Source organism: Neolamprologus multifasciatus, chromosome 3 (genome assembly GCF_963576455.1).
Source record: "Neolamprologus multifasciatus chromosome 3, fNeoMul1.2, whole genome shotgun sequence".
Classification (NCBI taxonomy): domain Eukaryota; kingdom Metazoa; phylum Chordata; class Actinopteri; order Cichliformes; family Cichlidae; genus Neolamprologus; species Neolamprologus multifasciatus.
The window spans coordinates 35,927,071-35,935,471 of record NC_140441.1 but is presented as its reverse complement, the minus strand read 5'-3'; the positions used below and the strand labels follow the sequence as shown (position 1 = coordinate 35,935,471).

Sequence of the window (8,401 nt, the reverse complement as noted above, 5' to 3'; positions counted from 1 at the left end):
TAGTTCCTTTTTTTTTTAATCCCTGCACTAAAAGCCCACTTTCATCTCATTGACCAGCATCTGGAAGCTCGCCGAGGGGCAGCATCCAGCACTTGTAAATTGTTAAACTACTTTCTGGATGTGCAGATAAAACATCAGCTATAGACTCAAAAAGACTCACATTCATGTATTTGTATCAAAATATTTAAATTTTTGACCATTAAAATTTTGACCATCCATCATTTTAATATTTAATTTACTGAATTCCAGAAAAAAATGTGTATATTATGCAAGCAAAATATGTCCTTCACTCAGCAGGCTCTTTAATGATGACAGATGCTGGCCTAACCTTGACTTTCCTTCAAGCTCAACTTAGCAACAAGAAACCTTTAAACATCAAATCCAAATCCACTGTCCACAGTGTTATTATAATTGTTTTCCAAGAATAAAAGGACTAGACTTGAAGCAGGGTGTATTAGTATGCAGTGTTGTGATTCTTGCTTTAAATGGAGGGGATCAGTGAAGCGATTTTAGAATAAGACCCTGGTCTGTTTGTGGTTCTGTTGCTCTGATTGCTTTAAAGAGAGGCAATTACTCACCTGGCAACACCAGCACACAAAACTGATTCTACTATTTGTCTGAGCGAGTCTGTGAATGTGTGTTCCTGCATCCAGGCTCATTTTCCCAAACATTTCACCAGCGGGATAGAGTTTCTCACAAAGACTCCCACCTCTCTTGTCTCAGCTCCAGTTTTGTTTTTTTGTTTTTTTTAAAGAGGTTCGTCCACAAACTCGATGATTAACTTGTCAAGACTGAAGCACGCACTGAGTAGCTTCAGCTTTGCTTTACTCGTATTTGTTTGAAGGTGTGTCTTTCTAACATAGATGTGCGTTTGTATCAATTTAATATTCGTTTAGTGATGAATTTGTCACATTGTTGTAGGGAGGGTGTCCATCTGTTGGTCACTGTTGAAATCTCTTAACAAATCACTGTAAGTGTTCACAGGAGGAGCAGAAGACACAAATGCAGTATGCCAGAAACAGAGAGAGCAAAACCCTAAATCCAAAGCGCTCACAAGGAAACACTTCCTACAAGAGGCTGACAAAGGGCAAAAATCCAAAAACAGGGAATGGTCATACATGAGGAAAAAATTTAACAAAAAGAACACAAAGTACTAAAGAAAGCGTCTGGAAAGTAAGGAGACAATGTTCCAAGTGAGAAGTGGAAAGATAGTAGTGTATGTAGTTGATTGGTTAACTGAACACAGGCGATGCTCTCTGTGGAACCCGAGATAAACTTTTCTCAACAGTAAGGTGAGCGTTTTAAGCGATGGCCAATGACAGTGCAGGATACCACTGATCGAGACCCAATCTGTTATTAAATACATTAGAGCTTTAAAGCTGTATTTTTTCTGCTGACCACTAGCGGCAGTTGCAGAAAGAAGTCTGATTGTGGGGGAGCAGGCCTTCAGCTTCTTTGCTTTGGCGCCTCAGTAAACACTTTCTTAGGGAGTTTACGGTCTCAGTCACTAATTTGAAGTGTTGTTGAATCTAACATGGGGTTTACTTCGGAAATGATGGTCACTATTAGGGTCAAAAGGGACAATAAAGCATAATCATTATAGCTCCTGACTGCTACGAGGAGGTGCAAAAGGGTGGATGCTGTGTTCGGAGTGGCTTGTGGAGGTAGGACCTCATTAGCCCTCACAGACGTTTATTTCTACACATTTGAAATGAGAAGAAATGTTACTGTCATAACACCTTCTATATAAAAACATGATGAAAATTGTCAGGAAAAATCCCTCACCGCCAAAACACCCCCAAGAAACTAGAAATCCAAAGGTTGTAAGAAACTGAGGATTTTTCTCATAATTGTCATGTCCTATTAAATGAGACTTTAATGCAGTGATTTAAACCATAAACTCTTCAAATAAATGACTGTCTGAAGTACTCTAATTTATCCACAGACCTCTGTACACGTTTTGTAACCTAAAGAGTCTCCCCCTGTAAAAGCAGGTAAGTTCAGAAAATCCAGTCATATTTTATATATTTATGGCAGTATAAATGAGCCCTAAGTAGTAATGAACTACCAAAGGTGAACTCACAGAAAAAAGCTGTCACCCAGTGTGCTGCTTAACACTGATATGATGTGTTTTTATTTATTTTTCATAAATAAACATAACCATGAGAAGGGAAGCCTGACTGTTTGCCAAGGGAGGGGCTGTTTGAGCTTATCTGAGCTGCACACACACGCGCACCAGAGACAGCGCTTTTCCTTTCACCTGAGTAAACACGCATGCGCAGCGTTCGGGATTCCTACCTCCTTTTTCCTCTCTCCTTGCCTCTGTCAGTCCAGAACTTGGCTGCAAGCAGCTCGCTTCATGTGGATGCGACCGGGATCAGTTGACGTCGCTTTGCTGTATATTTGGTCATTTTTTAAACGGGACTTTTGCATAGGAGCCGCAGCGCCGCTGAGTACGCGCAGTGGGGTGAGTTATATTAACAGAAAACTAACCGCTGGTTTATAACTAACTAAATTGATTTTAGTTTGCCAGAAATGTAACTTCAGAGCTGAATATAAGTTATCTGACAGACTAACGAGCTGTTTAATAGGGGGACGCTTTGCGCTCACCAGACTACATGCAAATTTCTGTAAATTCTTGGATCAACACAAACAGCCAGCGGCGTAATATTCCTAAAATGATTAATTAAGTGGTGTTCAAACTTGACAGTGTTTCGGCATGGTTCATGTGATTCTCACACTGACATTAATGTTTTTAATCTGATATATTCACACCTTCACACCAATCATTTGGAGCAGGTGTAAAACTGTGTGAATAGCAGTTTTCCATTAAAATACATGTTACCTCACAGGGAAGTCAAAGTCCTGCACAGTTACGGTGTCCTGTGCCTTCACAGAGACACAGAGACATTGTTCAGTCAGCTGATGAAATGTGGAAAAATGCAGACCTGTTATTGAAACAGAACTTTCCCCCCTCAGGCTGTTCATCCTGTGTTTTAAATGCAGGGTTCATTAAATGTAATCCTCCCACCTTAGCATTAAACTGGGCTGCTTGTGACCTTAAACTAAAACGACCCCCGGTTTCGAGGTATACCGGTGGCTGGTGAGATTCTTTGGACTGAGCTTTTATTGGGGTTTCCCGGTATTCTGCTGTGCAGTGAGATTTCTGGAATATTCATTATGTTTGTGCTTTTAGTATCCTTGATAAGTTGATTGTTGGTCTACTGTACAGAGATACTGCCTCTGCTGTGGTATTGGTGCAGTATTTAGAGTGTTTTCTGCAGTGTACTTGTGGTGCTTATGTCCCATAATATTTCTATAATGGTACTTTAGTGACAGTGAGGTTAAAGTGCTGCTGTTTCTTAGGATAAATATGCTCGGATACAGAATACTTTAGCCCTACTTCAGTACTTCTAGTAGATCCAAAGCAGCCATTGTTGGAGTCATAGCTGCTGTGACAGATTGGTGCTTGTTGGTGCTTTTCCATGAGTGCTGTCACACTTTAATACAGTGAAATGCAGTCTGCTGTGGCTCTGGCTGCTTTCATTAATCATTAAACTGTTTTTTGTGTGATTAATTGTCTAGAACATGCCTTCAGATCCTTTTTTGTCCTTCATTCGATGGTTTTCTCTGAGGAAATAGACAAACTCAGCAGCGCATGTTTTAAATAAATATCAGAAATGTTCATTTTTATAGCTGCTTCATTGCCTATCACATCAATACATCTACCAAGCACTGGTATATAAAGAAAACCTCTTCAATTTATATATTAATACAAAAAAATGAAACAGAAAAATCAGTTTTTAAGTATTTGGTTTTCTTTAATTATTTTTTTAAACGACTATGTTACTTTTAGTTTATCTACTTTTTATAAGATTTCAGTAAATCAGACTACATTCAGAAATCTGTGAATTTAATCTTTTGTTATATAACAACTTGTGCCACCTGATTTTTGACCTTGCTTTACACTAAACGGAGTCTTCTAATAATATTCAAAATAGAAGGTTTATTTTTATTTTGTGAGATTGTCTGTTTTTCTTTTGGTATTTATTGTGGTCTGAATGAAATGGTACCACTTCTAATAAACGAGCTTCGTCTTTTTAGGAGATATGTTTCAATACGCTTCCGTTTAATTTGCTGCTTAGCGGTGCACACAGATTACAGCTTTGATTTATTTTGGATTCAGCACAGTCTCATGGTCAGATCTGCACCCTTGAAACCACCAAGCAGTTTTAAAATGTGTCAGAAAGTTTCTTTGAATTTCTAAGAACCTGTCCAACCTCTGTGTGATTACTGTAAACACATCATTAATGTGAAGGTGCAGGGCTGTGAAAAGGGATTTGTTAGCTTCTCATTTCTTGGCTTTTTGCACATTTGATACGCCTTGAACATTTTTTAATATTAAACAAAAATGATTAGTAAATACAAATGATGATTTCCTTTATTGGGGGAAAAATGATCCAAACCTACCTGATGGTAGGTGATGATCTAAAATATTTAAGTAAAAAAATATGCACAAACATAACACATCAATAGATTTAATTCACAGCACTGTGGATTACATCCTGTCTTGTCCTTTTATCTGGATAATTTGTGTCCAGCAGACAAACAGCTGTTTCTCTGACCGAGCCTCCCCGCAGACTGTGGCCAGGCCTCGTTGCTCTCTCTGCGGGTTATGCGTTCCGTCTGACCCCCTGACCTGCCCGGAGCTCCGGTGACGACACCACCGGGTGACATTTAACAAACGGGTTTCTGTTTGTCACCGTATGTCCCCGTCGCCGTGGTAACCCCAGAGACGAGGGATGCTCAGCCAGCTCTTTGCTTTGCTTGACCCTCCCCGACTGTAAAACACAGCGGTAAAGCTCTTCCTCAGATAAAGAAAGCAACCATCAGCCCATCAGCAGAGCCGTGAAAGAGATTCTCTTTTGTTAAAGCATTTTATTTTCTATTGCTTTGTTTTTGTTTTTGGCACAACGGAGCTCAAACCCACAGCCAGAAGTGGAGCGTTTTTCATGCTAATGCTCTTTAAAAGCAGCTCAGATTCCTTTCTGAGACTCATCAGTGTGGGGGGTCCTTCTTCACCCCAACCCCTCACAGCCATACAAACACATGTGTTTACTGTTGTTTCCTGGCTCAATGAGACAGAGGCCTTCTGCTCATCAGCAGGTTTTACTGGGGTTTCCACGGTGACTAAGAGCGAGTCTTTGTGGCGGGTCTGCTGCGCGCTCTGAAATCCTGTGTCCTGTTTTATAGTAACTGATCACTTCTCCTGTTGTAATGCCATTAGCTTGTTAATTGGATGCTGGACAAGTAAGGGTGATCATTTCTAAAAATATGTTGGTGGTTTCTGTGTTATATGTACTGGTAATTCTTTTGCAGATTCTTGAATGGTTTACATATTTATGGATGCTTTTTCAGTTAAACTTTTGGTTATTTATTGGATGCTAGCAGCGATGTGTCTGTGATGTTTGAGGACTTTATTTCTAAAGAGAGAGTAGCATTGTGTTTGCAGGGCGACGATGACGGGAACGCAACATATAAGGAAACCAAGGAAATTAATATTTATAATTTGTTATCATATAAGTGTATATATACATGCATCATTATAGATTTATGGTTAGAGTGTCCAAGTATTTAAAAGTGGTTTCAGTGAAAAATGATGGCTCATTTTTACGAGTACATTCTTGGACAGTTTGTTCTTCTACTTCTGAAACACTTCTGAAACACTTATGGACTCGGTGGTTTCGGGAGGGCTTCAAATTCTCTTCTTCCACCCTGAACCTAATATATTTAGTGTGACAGTGCAGTACGCCAACCTGCTGCTGTAATCCTCAAACTGAGGCGTTAGATCTGTCAGTGCTGGAGAAAGTGTGGGAGCTAATCTGTCAGACTGCTGAGCAACAACCAGCCATCCTGTAAACCTACAGAAATCACAGGAGGGAGGACAAATACGTGTGTATTTAAAGACTGCTGTGACTCACATGTTGCAGTCTGGAGCAGTTTCCCCTCCATCTTCTGTTTAATTTAGCCCTCAGAGCTGTGGCAACAGCTTCACAATGATGCTGTCAGCTTGCTCATCACACTGTACCAACAGCCTGTAATTATTTCAATATGTTTTTCTTTTTTTATCTCTGTGATTGTCATTACATCGGCTGTTTCAGTCCACAGGCACGCAGAGCCGAGAGGAATTTGGCTTTCTTTAATAATCAGAAACAACTCTGTGCCTACAAATTAAACCTATTTATATTGTGTTTTTTAGCAAGTCAATTTGCTCGATTTGCACATTAAAGGTGTGTTTAAATTTTTTTTTGCAGAGGCATCAATAAAAGTTTCTCTGAGGAAGAATTTAGTTAATCAGTATAAATCTGAAATGGCGAACAGCAGCTGGAGTACAAAGACAATTAAAGACAGCCTATTATATAGGCTAACTTTTTATAGATGTTATAATTAGAAAGGCTATAATTGTGAAAACTGCTTTTTAATTATTTGTCAGTAAAATCAGGAGTTTTGTAGGTAAACAAAACTGTAACATTATGTCTTTAAATCACCTGAAAATGACACAACAGCAGAGATGATCAAACATGTTTTTGCTAGTGATTTAAAAAAAAGTTAACATTGATTACTAATAAAATAAAAATAAAAAAACGCATACATAAGCTGTCAGTTTGTGCACAAATAACAAATAATGCAATAATCAAATTAAAAATATAAATAAAATCAAGTTAAATCAGACAATCTTTCTGGATTCGGAATTAGCACCAAGCTAAACGTGGTTAGCATAACATAAACAGGCAGGTGTACAGTAAATTGCATTATTGAACAATTGCACGAAGGTGAAAATGTGGGGAAAAAGTCATCCGTGACGATGCTATGATCCACTCTTCGAGCAAAACATGGAGTGAAACCAGAAGAGACGGCCTCTATAAATGCATCACCTGCAGAAACTCAGGCAGACGTGCAGATTTTCATGTGCAGACATTCGGCTTTATTGGAAACTCTCTGAGCTCAGCCTCGGTGTCAAACCACCGGGGGATTAGAGCGCCTCATTTGTCACGGTTCCTTCAGCAAACCAGCACTTATTTTGTCCATTCTCACAAACACTTCACATTAAGATGTCAGTGAAATATTTTTTTCCATAGAATAGCTGAAAAAACAAAAAAAACTTTTGCGTTTTGGAACAAAATAACCCCTGATATTAAAGTCTCATCTGCTTTTTTTCTGAGATCTGTGTCAGACTGGAACTACATCCCTGCACATTTACTGGCCTTAAACTCTTATCCAGTTTGACAGAATTGGAAATGTTCTGTCCTTCATCAGTCACACACATTCGCCATTAATTTGTTTGTGTCCATCGATCCAGATCGACTTCCTCCTCCTATAACCACACAGGACACTTAGTTGGTTTGCTTCTCTGCTGTTTATTAGAACAACTAGAGGATGTTTTCACTACTTCATGGTGAAACATAAGGGCTTAGCATGACTGTGTTAAGCTAACACTGTTACAGCAACAGTGCTAACCACTGTTCCCCAAGCTAGTATGACTGGGACAGCATGGTGGAGCAGTGGTTAGCACTGCTTGCTCTCTGGTCAGCACCCCACAGAAAGAAGGTCCTGGGCTCTTTCTGTGTGGAGTTTACAGGTTGTCACCGTGTTAGCGTGGGTTCTCTCCGAGTACGCCGGCTTCCTCCCACACTCTAAAGACATGTCGTTAGTCAAGTTAGGTTAATTGGTGATTCTAATTTACCCATAGGTGTGAATGTGAGTGTGAAGGGTTGTGTCTCTCTGTGTTAGCCCTGCAACAGAATAGCCACCTGTCCAGAGTGTACCCTGCCTCTTGCCCTATGGTAGCTGGGATAGGCTCTGATAAGGATAAGCGGGTGAATGCATGGATGGAAAACAAAGGAATTTTCTACAAATGCAATTCTATGTATCAACACCGAAACATTCATTAAAGTTAGGCTAACCTTAAAAAAAGTAAACAATATATCAGTACAACTGTACTTCCAGTTAGTATCTGTGGAAAAGCTAAAATCTAGGATTGGATAAGTGGAAGAGAACGAATGGATGGATTAACGTGACTGCTGACTCTATCCAGCGAGCAGTGGTTTTGAGAGCTACCTTTATAAGAGACACACTTAAGGTGTGTAGCTTTTCACATGTTCATAAAGTTTACAGTCGCTGCAGTGAGTTAAACAGCTCAGTCTGCAGCGTGTGGCTGTTATCTGAACGCAGCTGCATGAACCTGACAGACAACAAAGTTTAATTTGATATTTTAATCTAAGGATGTTGGAGACAGTGATGCTCTGGCGTCCATCCTGATGATCTCGGTGTCATCATCTGCTGGCTATTAATAACTTGTTAAATGGCGTGAGTCACTGTGAATCAGTCACCACCAGCACTG

General features: G+C 39.7%; 1 protein-coding gene across 2 annotated transcripts in view; it reads left to right on the top strand.

Moving 5' to 3' along the window:
• The first annotated feature begins 2,177 nt into the window (after nucleotides 1-2,177).
• The window catches only part of LOC146522873 (uncharacterized), a 77,990-nt gene continuing 71,766 nt past the window's right edge, over nucleotides 2,178-8,401 (top strand). Inside the window, exon 1 of one of the 2 annotated variants that reach the window (XM_085154056.1) lies at nucleotides 2,178-2,467. The gene's annotated coding sequence lies outside the window, so the exon portion shown is untranslated. The remainder of the gene's footprint in view (nucleotides 2,468-8,401) is intronic. The other variant, XM_085154055.1, reaches the window with a different exon arrangement.